Source organism: Apodemus sylvaticus, chromosome 13 (genome assembly GCF_947179515.1).
Source record: "Apodemus sylvaticus chromosome 13, mApoSyl1.1, whole genome shotgun sequence".
NCBI lineage: Eukaryota > Metazoa > Chordata > Mammalia > Rodentia > Muridae > Apodemus > Apodemus sylvaticus.
In genome coordinates, this window is record NC_067484.1 from 78,972,720 (window position 1) to 78,987,735 (window position 15,016).

Sequence of the window (15,016 nt, forward strand, 5' to 3'; positions counted from 1 at the left end):
CTGCAAGACTCCTTCAAATTCCCTGTCCCTTCCCCCACTATATTTTAGGAATTTACAGTAGGGCTACCAGATTTTTTTTTTCCTTAGCAAATCTAGGGACACATATTTGCATATCTGTTTGCATGTATTTGAATTTTAATTTGCATAAATTTGCATGCTAAATGCAAAAGCCTCAACTTCAAGTATATAAAGTGAAATAAAATTGATTAATTACTGCAACCTACTATAGTTGTTCCAAATCCCATTAATCTGGTTGTGGTGGAAGATTGTAGTCAATAGTGGCCTAAAGGCTGGGAAGCCAGATTCACAGCTGGTACTTACACTGAGCCCAGCTCCACTTCCATGAGTGGATCAGTTAACACTATTAATGGGAGGAAATATCTGCCACTATCTGCCCAGAACACAAGGTTAGTGCAAAAGCTAAATTTAGAATAGGGGATTAAGCTAAGTATGGTCTTGTGTTTAGTGTCTTCCATGTCTGCTATGAGGGAAGCAAATGAAATACCTTCAAAGTTCTCAGATCACACCCATGGGGCCAGTGCTCTCATAGATGCCTGCAGGTCCACTACAAAGGGGACCTTGTTATCTAGGCCAAAGACCCTGCCATTACATTTACGTTTGTAGGTCTACTCGTACTTCCTTTACATAAAATGTCACCAACTTAGTTGTATAAAATGGGTCTTAGAAACTTCAACTTTTTTCCTATCTTTTCCCTTTATGTCCACTGGTCTTCCATTGCTCCCTCCATTGTCATTATTAATGTAGTGTATAGTTTGAAAAATAACCAAAGCTGTAGACAAGCATGTCTGGAACCTTTCTTCTCTATCTTGCTGTCTTTCCCTCCATTTCTGTGACATCAGTGCAGAGGCTTGTGTATGCTACTTTCCCTAAAACAGTGATACTATATGTATGAGTCTTTCTCATGCCTTGCTTCAAGATCTTATGAATTGAAGACTGCACCAAAGGGAAGTAGGACAAAGAGATTACTATATAGAAAGAGCAATGACTCGAGTCTCCTTGTGAGAAGTTTGAAGTTGATGACTGGTACATGATGCCTTAACCCTTGCCAGAACAGGCTAAAATGGACTTGCCCCATGCTGTCCACTAAAGTAAGTGAATTACACAGTGTTTTATTTAATCACCATTGCAACCTAATGGGAAAATGATGGCTTTTATCCAACATGTTATAGATTAGAAATCTGGAATACTAGGTCATTTAACACAGTTCACTTCTCGGCATAATCTGTCAGAACCCACTTTTCTGGGATGCAGCAGCAATGTACCTTAAACACACCAAGACTCAAGTCACCAGACTGAAACGTCTCACTTACAAGATTCTTCTGCCATCATTCTCACCTGCAGTCCATGTAATATAATAGCAACCTCACAGTAGTGCTGCCCACAAAGCAGCAGCAAGGTTCAGAGAAGCTAAGTTTGTTTATAATTTTGGTTCACAGATGTGCTTCCCTAATTGTTCATTCCCTCTTGCTCAATTTAAGTCGAATATTTCCAGAAGCCTGGAAAATTACAATTTATCATTTTTACTTTCATTCAAAAGTCTGCTCTGTACCTGATACTGGTCAGACTGATGGGAATATATTATAGGAACAGAACACAGAGCTGGGGTCACGGCTCCTAGCTTCTCCAATTATACAGCTTGCTGCAAGGAGCAGAATCATCCATGAGTGACAGCCCACTCCTCACAGCCATGTTGTGCTATCTCCTTGGCCCCTGGCATTTGACCGTGTTGAATTATGAATGTGCTCCCAATCACACTGTTTGCCTTGGAGCGGCATAGGGTGAATACTCCACCTTTTGGGGGGAGCTGGAGTTTAAAAGTAGAATATGCCATTTTAAAAGTAAAGTTTATTCAACAACTCTTGTTATCTGAAGATTTGCCGGATTATGAGGAAATGGCACTGGCTCCTGGATGGGCTTATATAGCAGGTCTCTGTAGAGCCATGGCTTTATTTAATGTTAAGCAAAACTGACCATTCAGGCAAGGATGGACCAGGGTATTCAGTCAGCTCCTGTCTCCACAGTCTTTTCCTATGAACTAGGCATCTCAATTCTTTGTAGGATGAGGATTCTTTGTAGTGCAAAGCAAATCCTCTCTTTCAGTTAGAGCAAATAATTTTTCCCCAACTGTTAATAATTTGCAAGGCTGGGCAATCAAGAAGCTCAGGGGGCAAAGGTGCTTGCTATTAAGTCTTTGGACCTGATTTCAAAATCTGGGCAAAAATGGTAGAAGAGAAGTGAAGCAATGCTCAGAAATATTTTGTTTGATCTCCATAAAAGTGTCATAGCACGTACATACACATACACACAAATATTTCACAGGCATGAACACACACACACACACACACATACCAAAAATAAATAAGAATATGAATAAATATGAATAAATAATACATGTAATGATTTTAAAATATTAGCAAATTCATGAATTCTGAAGTAGATATTGTGGGTTGATTTTATTTTCTGTAATTAAACTGGTAAGGACTTCTTTGGAACAGAGTACCAGTGGCAATCTAAGTACCCAGCCTTTGGCTTATCTTCCTCTTCTCTTGGTAAGATAGAAAAGAACAGCAACTCTAGTGGTTGACAGTCCTTACATTGTAACAGAATGCACAAGTGTTTCTAAACTTCTTAGGATTGGCCATAGATTTGTTTCCCCTTACTTTTAGAATGAATGCCTGCAAAAAATACATTTGATGTTTAAACATCTATTTTTTTGTCTCCATTGCAGTGGGTCTCTTACTACTTTCTTCATTTCTTAAGGTCTCTCTTAGATGAGGTGGTACACTCAAACATGAATGACCATACAGTGATTAGTGACTCTTTTACTCAACTCACAAAGGAAGACGTACAAATGACTAGTGAGTGCCTGGAATGACATTCTACATTATTAGTCATCAGGAAAATATGCATTAAAAACAGAAGACTATGCCCTGGCATTCTGACTAAGTACTCTGTGAAACAGAGAGTAATAACAACCAGGGAAGGGCAGTGTAGAGAAATAGGAAGCACCATAGCTTACCCTGCCATCACTCAGAAAGCAATTAATTTAGGTCCTTTGTGTCTAAAGAACCCATGTAGGAGTAGAAGCTGATACTAAAATCTGGTCCCCTGTTTCTTGATTATGTCAATAAAAACTGCAGAAGTCAATTATTGTGCGAAAGAAAAAAGGTGGGATTTCCAAGTCCCAGGAGGAAGAGGAGGAGACAAGGTAGAGAGGGACCTTGTTCAGAGAGGCTTTGGGGAGGAGAGCAGGTACACCATGTCCAATCTCATGAAATAATAGGGCTCAACCTCCCTGCCTTGTTGTCCTAGAACCAATTCTTAAGTGAAGTTACAGGAAATCATCAAACTCAGGGCTGAAATCAATCAAGTAGAAACTAAGAGAACCATACAAAGAATCAACAAAACCAGGAGCTGGTTTTTTGAAAAAATCAACACGATAGATAAACCCTTAGTCAGAATAACCAAAGTGCACAGAGACAGTATTCAAATTAACAAAATTAGAAATGAAAAGGGAGATATTACAACAGAAACTGAGGAAATTCAAAAAAATCATCGGATCCTACTACAAAAGCCTGTATTCAACACATCTGGAGAATCTGGAGGAAATGGACAATTTCTTATACAGATACCAAATACCAAAATTAAATCAGGATCAAATAGATCATCTAAACAGACCCATAACCCCTAAAGAAATAGAAGGGGTCATAGAAAGTCTTCCAACCAAAAAAAGCACAGGAAAAGATGGTTTTAGTTCAGAATTCTATCAGACCTTCAAAGAAGACTTAACAATACTCTTCAAACTATTCTACCAAATAGAAAGAGAAGGAACACTACCCAACTCCTTCTACGAAGCCACAATTACACTGATACAAAAACCACACAAAGATCCAACTAAGAAAGAGAATTTCAGGCCAATTTCCCTGATGAATATCGATGCAAAAATACTCAATAAAATTCTTAAGAAAGAGAATTTCAGGCCAATTTTCCTTATGAATATTGATGTAAAAATACTCAATAAAATTCTTGTCCACCTAATCCAAGAGCACATCAAAACGATCATCCACCATGAACAAGTAGGCTTCATCCCAGAGTTGCAGGGATGGTTCAATATACGGAAATCCATCAATGCTATCTACTACACAAACAAACTCAAAGAAAAAAACCACATGATCATTTCATTAGATGCTGAAAAAGCATTTGACAAAATTCAACATCTTTTCATGCTAAAAGTCTTGGAAAAGACAGGAATTCAAGGCCCATATCTAAACATAGTGAAAGCAATATACAGCAAACAGGTAGCCAACATCAAACTAAATGGAGAGAAACTTGAAGCAATCCCACTAAAATCAGGGACTAGACAAGGCTGCCCCCTCTCTCCATATCTTTTCAATATAATACAAAAGCAATATATAGATTCAACACAATCCCCAGCAAAATCCCAACTCAGTTCTTCACAGAGTTAGAAACAGCAATTCTCAAATTCATCTAGAATAACAAAAACCCAGGATAGCTAAAACTATTCTCAACAACAAAAGAAATTCTGGGGGAATCAGTATCCCTTACTTCAAGCAATACTACAGAGCAATAGTGTTAAAAACTGCATGGTATTGGCACAGTGACAGACAAGTGGACCAATGGAATAGAATTGAAGGTCCAGAAATGAACCCACACACCTATGGTCACTTGATCTTCAACAAAGGAGCCAAAAACATCCAGTGGAAAAAAGATAGCCTTTTCAACAAATGGTGCTGGTTCAATTGGAGGTCAGCATGCAGAAGAATGCGAATCAATCCATTCTTATCTCCTTGTACTAAGCTCAACTCCAAGTGGATCAAGGACCTCCACATAAAACCTGACACATTGAAACTAATAGAAAAGAAACTGGGGAAGACCCTTAAGGACATGGGCACAGGGGAAAAGATCCTGAATAGAACACCAATAGCTTATGCTCTAAGATCAAGAATAGACATTCTTGGACCTCATAAAACTACAACCTTTCTGTAAGGCAAAGGACACTGTCAAAAGGACAAAACGTCAACCAACAGATTGGGAAAGGATATTCACCAACCCTGAATCCAAGAGAGGGCTAATATCTAATATATACAAACAACTCAAGAAGGTAGAACCAAGAGAACCAAATAACCCAATTAAAAAGTGGGGTACAGAGCTAAACAAAGAATTTTCACATGAAGAACTTCAGATGACTGAGAAGCACCTTAAGAAATGTTCAACATCATTAATCATTAGGGAAATCCAAATCAAAACAACCCTGAGATTTCACCTCACACCAGTCAGAATGGATAAGGTCAAAAACTCAGGAGACAGCAGGTGTTGGCAAGGATGTGGAGAAATAGGAACACTCCTCCACTGTTGCTGGGATTGCAAGATGGTGCAACCACTTTGGAAATCAGTCTTGAGGTTCCTCAGAAATCTAGGCATGACACTTCCCGAGGACCCTGCTATAACACTCCTGGGCATATACACAGAGGATTCCCCAGCATGCAATAAGGACACATGCTCTACTATGTTCATAGCAGCCCTATTTGTAGTAGCCAGAAGCTGGAAAGAACCTAGGTGTCCCACAAGGGAGGAATAGATACAAAAAATGTGGTATATTTACACAATGGAGTACTATTCAGCCGTTAGAAACAATGAATTCATGAAATTCTTAGACAAATGGATGGAGCTGGGGAACATCATACTAAGTGAGGTAACCCAGTCTCAAAAGATCAATCATGATATGCACTCACTGATGTTGGATATTAGCCTAGAAACTTTTAATACCCAGGACATAATCCACATATTAAATGATGTCCAAAAAGAATGGAGAAGTGGCCCCTGGTTCTGGAAAGACTCAGTGCAGCAGTATAGGGGAATACCAGAACAGGGAAGTGGGAAGGAGTAGAGTGGGAACAGGGGGAGAGAAGAGGGCTTATGGGACTTTGGGGGAGTGGGGAGCCAGAAAAGGGGAAATCATTTGAAATTTAAATAAAGAATATACAAAATTAAAAAAAAAAAACAGAGGCCTCTAACATCAGATGATCTGAGTAAGGTTGGACTCATTTCCAGAAAGGAATTTACTACTGCCCAAGGCCTAAATAACAGGTAATATATTATTTAAAAAAGTGTGGCTTTTTAAAGTATAAGATGGCATGGCATAAATGGAAAAAATACATTGCATATTCTTAATAGCATAAATAGAGAACTCAGAAAAAGTCTTTATATGTAGCATAAATTAGATTAATTTTTCCTCTCTATACAGGAAGGAAAAAACACTGATTGCCTTAAAATTCTATACACTCTTAGCAGGATGTCATTAAAAGTTACCCTTAAGTTAAGTGGATATAGAAAATGATGGTGAAACCACTCTAAGCTAATCAAGCCACTTCAGGATTTAGAGAAGATTTTCAGGAATGAAAACATTTTTGATATTTTTGATGAGTGTTTGGCCATTCAGCATTTTCTTATGTTGAGAAAAAAATGAATAGTAGACGCTAAAGCCAATCAAAATGCTAGTACCCACAAAGTAGGGAAAAAAATACAGGTGGTGTTCCTGCTTCAGGAGTGCTAGCAGATGGATGCCCAGGTTGGTGGGGAAGACACACTGGAACATGATCATTTTTCTAAAAAATATTTTCTATGTAACAAAAGGGTTTCCTCATATGTCTCCCATCCAACTACAGACATCGGGCTCTATTTTATGACTAAAATTTCAAGTCAACCTTCAGTAGTATATTTACTGTTGAAAATTGAGTGTGCCAGCAAAATGGTATATACCTAGCCAGACACTAATTCCTGGCAGTAGCATAGTGCTTGAAACATGCTATAAATATGAAATAATGATTGAGTAATAAATGGATTAATTAACTTGTTTTATATAAAATATTTCAGTTCAACAAATATAAATTAAAGATCTCTTAAATGCTTAATATTGACTCCCAATAACATGGGAGATATACAAAGATTAGGAAAAGTGCATTCTTCCAAGTATTTAAATGAAACATCTCTTCTTATGGTATGTTTTTGTGATTTAATGGATAAGTTAGTAAATTTAAAAAGTCTAGGTCTCTTATCAGTTTACAGACTAGAATAAATAACCTCTTAGAAAACTTGAGATAAATCTGATGGCACCCAGCAACTCCAGTGAAACCAAATCTGAAGTTCCTAACCCACTATGTAAGCTCACTTCTGCATTATTAAAATCTTATCACAAGTTTTTCACAGCTATCACTATAAAGTTAACAGAAGCCAGGCTTTCTGTTTCTTTTTTTCCCCTCTTTTACCACCCCTTAGACCTAATCAGACAAAAACACTCCAAATTTCCACACTTTCTCTGCAATATTCAACTCAATTCTCCAGCCCACTGACCTGGAGCCACAGATGTCTGAATTCTGGGTGAGAAGGCCCTTTCTGATGCGCACAGAAGCAGGCCAGTTTAGCAAGCAAAAACATCCTGTAGCAGGTGGCTTTGGGTGGCACCAGTGAGTGCTCCTGCTGTGCTTGCTAATTTTGATTTGCTTTAATGGCCTCCTGTCCCCTGCATTTCCTTATTCTTACATATCTCCTTTCTCTCCCTTTACTATAGTTTTCTTTATAAAAGGGCTAGTGGACTACTTATGTGGAAATGGGTTTTTAACCCACTGAAATCATGGCATGGAGAAATCAAAACTGAAGGGAAAATGAGACTGCTAGTGATGTGTAGAGCATCCAAGAATGATGATGGTTCAAGAAGGTCATAGAACAACGCTAGGGCTTCCTGTTCAGATCACCTCTGGCATAGTTCTTGCAAAAGGATGCTGGCTTCAGAAGATATTCTTCACTCTCTACTGCCACAGATAGGTGAAGACAGTGTGATTTAGCTGTCTCGAATTAACTAAGGTTTGTAGGTCTCACAAGGAAGCCAGAATTCTCAGAGAGGCATTATGTCACCAGCTCCCTCACCACTAGAATAGCCTCCTTTTTCTAGACCTTGAATAGTAACAAATAATCCACTCCCTAAAAATGTACCTTCCCTCTTTTCTGCCCTATCAATCTCTAACAGGGTAGTCATCTGCAAAGGATGGAGGGATTTGCCCAGATGCCAGTCACTTTCTATCCAGGGGATAATATAACTCCTCCCCAAGGTAGTGGGGAAAATTCAGCTTGGAAGACCATCAAGTCTACTCTATCTTTAGTGCTTGTCTATTTTCCCTGTGTTTTCATTTTCCCTGTGCTTATTGCCTATAGCCTCACAGGTCCCTGCTCGATTGATCTCTATCTACAACTCAATCTCATTTAATTTTTAAAAATATATTTTAATTTAAAAATATATTATGACTAGTGTATATGTATTGTGTGTGTGTATGTGTGTGTGCCCGCGCGTGTGCACAAGCACACATGCAGGTGTGTATGTGTTGATGTGAATGTCACAGAGGATGTGTGTAAGTCTGAAGACAACTTTGTAGAGTCAGTTCTCTCCTTTACTTTTACTTAGATTCTAGAGATTGTTCTGAAGTTGTCCGGCTTACATCATTCTATGGTAAGTGCCTTGGACCCCTTGAGGCCTCTCTGTCTCTATGCCAACATTTAAACCTAGGTCAACCTAGTTCTGTTTATCTTTTCTTTTTCTGTTCTTCACACTGCCTATGCCATTTTCTGTACAGACAGCATCACAAACTAAACTGTTATAAGTGTTCTTTTGTAGATATAGATTTTCCTCCTGCATCTGTAAGACCCAAAAAACAAGGGTGCCCTAGCACCCCACACCTCGGAAGGCTATACCAAATCACTCATGAGAAACATTTTTAAGCAGCAGCAAGAGGATTTTTATTCCAGAGCCTCTGGGGTTCACATTCATACACCACACAGGGGTAGAGGACTGTGGAACCCCAAGTGCAGAATCGGGACAGCTTTTATGGCTTTACAGCAAAGCCCGCGCATCACAAACCAATCATTCCTTAGCATCTAGAGCCCACTCAGTGTGAGCCAATCGATTTGAACCACTCCATAGTTTTTAGGCCAATAACTTTAAATTATTTGACCCCACCATCCGTGGACCAATTTCCTATTTTCTTGGAGGTCTATAGCTGTGTGAGCTCCTGGGTGGGGGTGATGGAGTCAGCAGTTTACAGAAGCAAGATAAGCAGCTAATTAGCTCCTTTCCCTTACGTTATGGGACCAGGATCTCTACTCAAGGCCCTTTTCCCTAGCTCCTAACAAGATTGCTACCTTTCACCTAGTTTCTAACAAAATGTGGGCTCTGGAATTTGACAGGGATCCTTAGAGGGCTGGAGTTAGAGTTTCTTTAGAGGGAGATAATATTTTAAACTTCTGACTTCTTGGGGTCATTTGAGAGTTAGGCACTGGGGATTTTTAGGCTGCATTTCTCATCCTTTCACATTCTTTTCCCATTTTGGATCACAAACCTTCTACAGTGCATTTTGCTTGTACCTTCCCAAAAATTCAATAGAGGTCCAATGGACCATCCATACCCACTAATCTATACTTTGGTGTGCTACTAAGTTCTGCTCTTTAGTTGGAAGTTTAGAATTCTACATTGCCTTCTCTTCTGCACTGAATTACATGGATTTGAGGGAAATTATTTTACTTGTGTCTGGGTTATCCTGTGTATGTAATGATGGCATTTGAGGACAAGAACTTGAACGTTTATTTAACTTGAAAAAATTATGACTTGTATAACTCTTCTTCACAAATAGGTACTGTGGCCTACCAACAATTTAGAACTGCTCAGTCTGAGCATTAGCTTTGCCATCAGTGAGATTACCTTCATCTGCCACAGTTGACTGTAATTTATCATGGATTATATTCAATGACAGATGATTTTGAATTGTCACCTTCAAGTGCCACCAAAACGATCTCCACATTTAATACTGCAAAGTACTTTGCTGTGAAAGATTTGCAATCTCAATGGCTCAAATTGTGTTTTTGCAAGGTACCAGTCATGATACTGATCACTATTAACAGAAGCATGAACAATGGAAGTTCTCAGTTCTCCACCTCCAAAGTTTATCTAGACTAGACCATATTCACTCAGTAGAAATTACACCTAAAATGCTATAGCAAAGGTCTAGATTAAAGACTTAGCTCAGTGATATAGCACTCATCTACCATGTTTTCAATATCCCTAGCTCAGGAACTAAGACCCTGTAAGTTGCTTAAAGTTCAGGAAATTCTCAAATTTACCATTTCTGAGAACCTAGAAAAACAAACCAAAGTTAAAATAAACATAAATGAACTTTCCATCTCTTCTTGGAACGAATGTGCAAACAGCATGTGCAGTCCAGTTTAAGTCTGAAATGGGCTCTGGACCTCCACTGTTTCCTTATATGTCACCTCCATTAGTGACTCACACACCTTCTCTCACAACGACAAATTTTGATAAGTCACTTACAAGAGAGAAAGTGAATGTACTATTTTTATCCTCTAAGTAACATCCTTTTAAAGAAGTTTCACATAGACAGACTTGTGCACATTAACGTAGTTGTATTCCTTTTAGGGGAAATGATTTATTTGTGTGCCCATTTCTTTTTTTTTTTTTTAAGAAATTTCATATAGACAGACTTGTGCACATTAACATAGTAGTATTCTTTTTAAGGAAACTCTAGTTTTGCTTTTTTTTCTACAGACATAAAGACTGCAGTTCAAGATAGCCATTTCTGTCTTTTTCTGGCCAAACTGATTTCTTCTTGTTTTAAAACTCAGTATCTTGATGGTTTAACCAAGTTTTATTGAGAGTTGATTGTTGCTAATATATTAAAAAGTAAAAGACATGGAATAAGGAGTCTAGAATATATACCTACTAAAGTCATATCTGATCAACAGGGAAGAACTCATCTGGGGAGTTAAGTCTCTTGTGAATTCATTACAAACCAACAAGCAGCAAAATTAACTATCCCAGAAAATCCTGTTTGCAGTGGTCTACAGTGCTATGTCAGATAGAGAAAAGTGGTCAAATTCAGGGTAATATTTATAAGATTATTTCAATGAAATAAAAATAAATTAAAAAGAAGAAAAGTGGGATGGAGATAATGGCTAAATCATTAAGAGTAACTCACTTTTTTATTATAGTTTTTTGATGATCTCTGGAACCCATATTTATTTTATTTTTATTTAAATATTATTAGTAGAGTCTCTCTAGTCAGCTTTTCCTACATTAACAGCTCATTATAAAATTATCTAAAATATATATATATATTTTACTTTTTTAATTTGATATTTTCTTTATTTACATTTCAAATGTTTTTCCCTTCCCAGCTCTCCCTTTCAGAAAGCCCCTATCCTATCTCTCCTTCTCCTGCCTCTGTGAGGGTGCTCCCCCACCCACCCACTCCTGTCTTCACTCCCTGGCATTCCCCTACAATGGGGCATCAAATACCCTCAGGACCCAGGGATGCTCCTCCCACAGATGTCCAACAAGTCCATCCTCTGCCACATATGCAGCCGGAGCCATGCATCCCTGCATGTGTATTCTTTGTTGGTGGTCCAGTCCCCCAAAATTCCTGGGGATCTGGCCAGTTGACACTGTTGTTCCCTCCATGGGGCTGCAAACCCCCCTCCTTCTGTCCCTTTTCCAATTCCTCCATCTGGACCCAGCACTCAGTCCTATGGTTGGCTGCAAGCATCCACCTTTGTATTTGTCAGTCTCTGGCAGATCCTATCAGGAGACAGAAGTAACAGGCTTCTATCAGCAAGCACTTCTCAGAATCCCCAATAACATCCAGGTTTGGTGGTTGTATATGGGATGAATCCCCAGGTGGGGCAGTATCTGGATGGCCTTTCCTTCCGTCTCTACTCCACAGTTTGATTCCATATTTCTTCCTGTGAGTATTTTGTTCACCTTTTTAAGAAGCACTGAAGCATCCACATTTTAGTCTTCCTTATTCTTGGGATTCATAAGGTCTGTGAATTGAATCTTGGGTATTCTGTGCTTTTGAGCTAATATCCACTTATTAGTGAGTACATACCCATACTGTATGAGTTCTTATGTGACTGAGTTACCTCAATCAGGATTATATTTTCAAGTCCCATCCATTTGCCTATGTTTTCATGAAGTCATTGTTTTTAATAACTGAGTACTATTCCATTGTGTAAATGCACCACATTTTCTGTATCCATTCCTCAGTTGAGGGACATCTGGATTGTTTCCAGCTTCGGGCTATTATAAATATGACTGCTATGAACATAGTGGAGTATGTGTCCTTATTACATGTTGGAGCATCTTCTGACAGCAGATGCTGGCAAGGATGTGGAGAAAGAGGAACACTCCTCCAATGCTGGTGGGATTTCGAGCTGGTAAAACCACTCTCAAATTCTATCTGGCATTTCCTCAGAAAACTGGACATAACACTCTCATACCTTTTTGTTGTCATATATATTTGTATACATATATACATTTATAAAATCTGGTAGAAAACTAATTTATGGACAAATATATCACTTAAAAAGAATATTTACTTATAAAAAGATATATAACTGGGAAGGGTTTTTTTCTATATTTCTGATTATTTTCTTTGGATAGTTCTATTAAAGTTCTCAAATAAAATATACAACTTCAAAAAGTGAAGGGGAGAATCCTGTTTTTGCAGGGGACCAGAGTGCCATTTCCAGCACCTTACACATAGCAACTCACAAGTGGCTGTGATGCCTCCTCCAGGGAATCCAAAGTCATCCTCTAGCCTTTGCAAATACGTGGGCAGCAATGCACAAATTAAAGTAAAATAAAAACAGGAATAAAGACAGATCTAAAGAAGAAATGAGGTATGGAGGAAGAGAGGGAGGGAGGGTGAGGGAATGAAAGAAGGAAGAAAGAAAGGAAAGAAGAAAGGAAGAATAAAAGGAAGGGAAAGAAAGAGACTATAGAATGATATGATTTTCTAATTTTCTTTTTCATAAAAAAAAGAACTGAATTTCCAGTCTTTTATCTAAAGCATAATAATCCCGAGTCACTGTTGACTGCTTTGAGTGAGTTCTGTGCTAGCATTGGGTGTAAGAGAAATAACTCCTTGGGGAGGCTTTGTTTGATCTACAGAAGTTTTATTATTATTACTATTCTATGATAAATTGGAATGCAATTTAATTGGAGACATAACCAACCAGATGTGAGAAGCAGAAAGGAAAGCAATCTAGAAAGGCTGTATTTATTGAAAAAACACCCTGCAAGTATAAAATATGATCTAATTTTGAATTTTAAAATGCTGGAAATGAGAAAATTGGAGACTTTAAATCTATAATGAAGAGTTCATAATGTTCTGTCAGTAATACCAATAACTGGAGCCCTTTTCTAATTTCTATGCACCTATAACTAGCTTGCTCTTACTGCTTTGCATAAGCTCTGTGTATACAGAATCTCTTTCAATAACACACAGAAGATATTAAGTACTAGTGTTGAGGTTTGCTAACATAAGAGAATCAGATAAAAGCAAGATATCCTTACCTTCAATTCTGGGGCCACAGATAGGGAAAGCTCTGTTTATTTTCTTCTCTTTTTTATTGCTCAGGATATGAAGTTTGTAATGAAAAGTCAGAATTGATGTCATGCCTAAAATGAACATGGAGAAGAAAGGGTTTCTTTTCTATTCAGGTTGATAGTCTATCTTCCAGAGAAGCACAAGCACCTGAGTCTTAGCAGTATACATAGATTCACATTATGTCTATCCCAACCAAGATGGTTTCTGTTCAAGACACTAGACAGAATTGTTTAGCTCTAAAACATCTCTGAACCATCCTGTGCTAAATCTTTGTTTACTAGTTCAGTAGTGTTCTGTGATGATGGGGTCACAAAGGTTGTATATGCAGCTGTAGATTGATCCACCCAAAAATTCATAGCTGAATAGATGGTTGGGGTATGTACACACGGCATGAGATAGAGCCTTATTGGATTCTTTCTTGGAATTTCCAGAAATTCAAGGCAGGAAACTGGTGGTAGAAAGTGAATCACAGAGCATGGTGCAGTGGTGCTCACTGGTTTGGTTGTCATGTAGTGCTTACCTGCTTGCTTGCCATGGCTTGCTTAACTTGTTCTCTTAAACCAACTAGGATGACATGCCCAGGGCTGGTATTGCTACAGTGAGCTGGGCCCTCTGATTTCAATCACAAAGTGACAAAATGTAATACATGGTTTTTCACAGTGCAATCTGGAGTGGACGTATTCTTAACTGAGGTTACTTCTTATTAATGATTTTGGCTTTCATCAAGATGACAGAAAACTACCCAGGACAACTGCTCTGCTGTTCTTGGCCTTGACACAGTTTAAAGTGTCCTAACACTTGAAAGGTATGGATATGAACAATGAGGTTGGTTGTGAAACCCAATGTATGATAGATCCAAAATTCTTCAAACACTTAGAGACTGACAGGCAAAATAGAACAAATATTTCATTCAAACCCAATAGGTACGTGGTGTGGTAGGAAAGCAGCATGGGAAAATTGGAGAAAATGCACAAGCACCTGAGTCTTAGCAGTATACATAGATTCACATTATGTCTATCCCAACCAAGATGGTTTCTGTTCAAGACACTAGACAGAATTGTTTAGCTCTAAAACATCTCTGAACCATCCTGTGCTAAAGCTTTGTTTACTAGTTCAGTAGTGTTCTGTGATGATGGGGTCACAAAGGTTGTATATGCAGCTGTAGATTGATCCACCCAAAAATTCATAGCTGAATAGATGGTTGGGGTATGTGCACACGGCATGAGATAGAGCCTTATTGGATTTCTTGGGTCAGACCTCCGGGGCAGGACTTGAGAACTAATCTTGCCAGTATTCTTTTCCTTCCCTTCTGTTCCTTTCTTTTCTTTGCTTTCTCTTCTGTCCCATCCTCAACTTTCTCTTTCCTAGACATCATGAGGTGAGTGGTTTCCCATCCACGTGAGGTGGCTTTGCCATGCCAGAGGAAAAAAGCATGTGTCCTTGTTATGTGTTGGAGAATCTTTTGGGTATATGCCCAGGAGTGGTATAGCTGGGTCCTCAGGTAGTACAATGTCCAATTTTCTGAG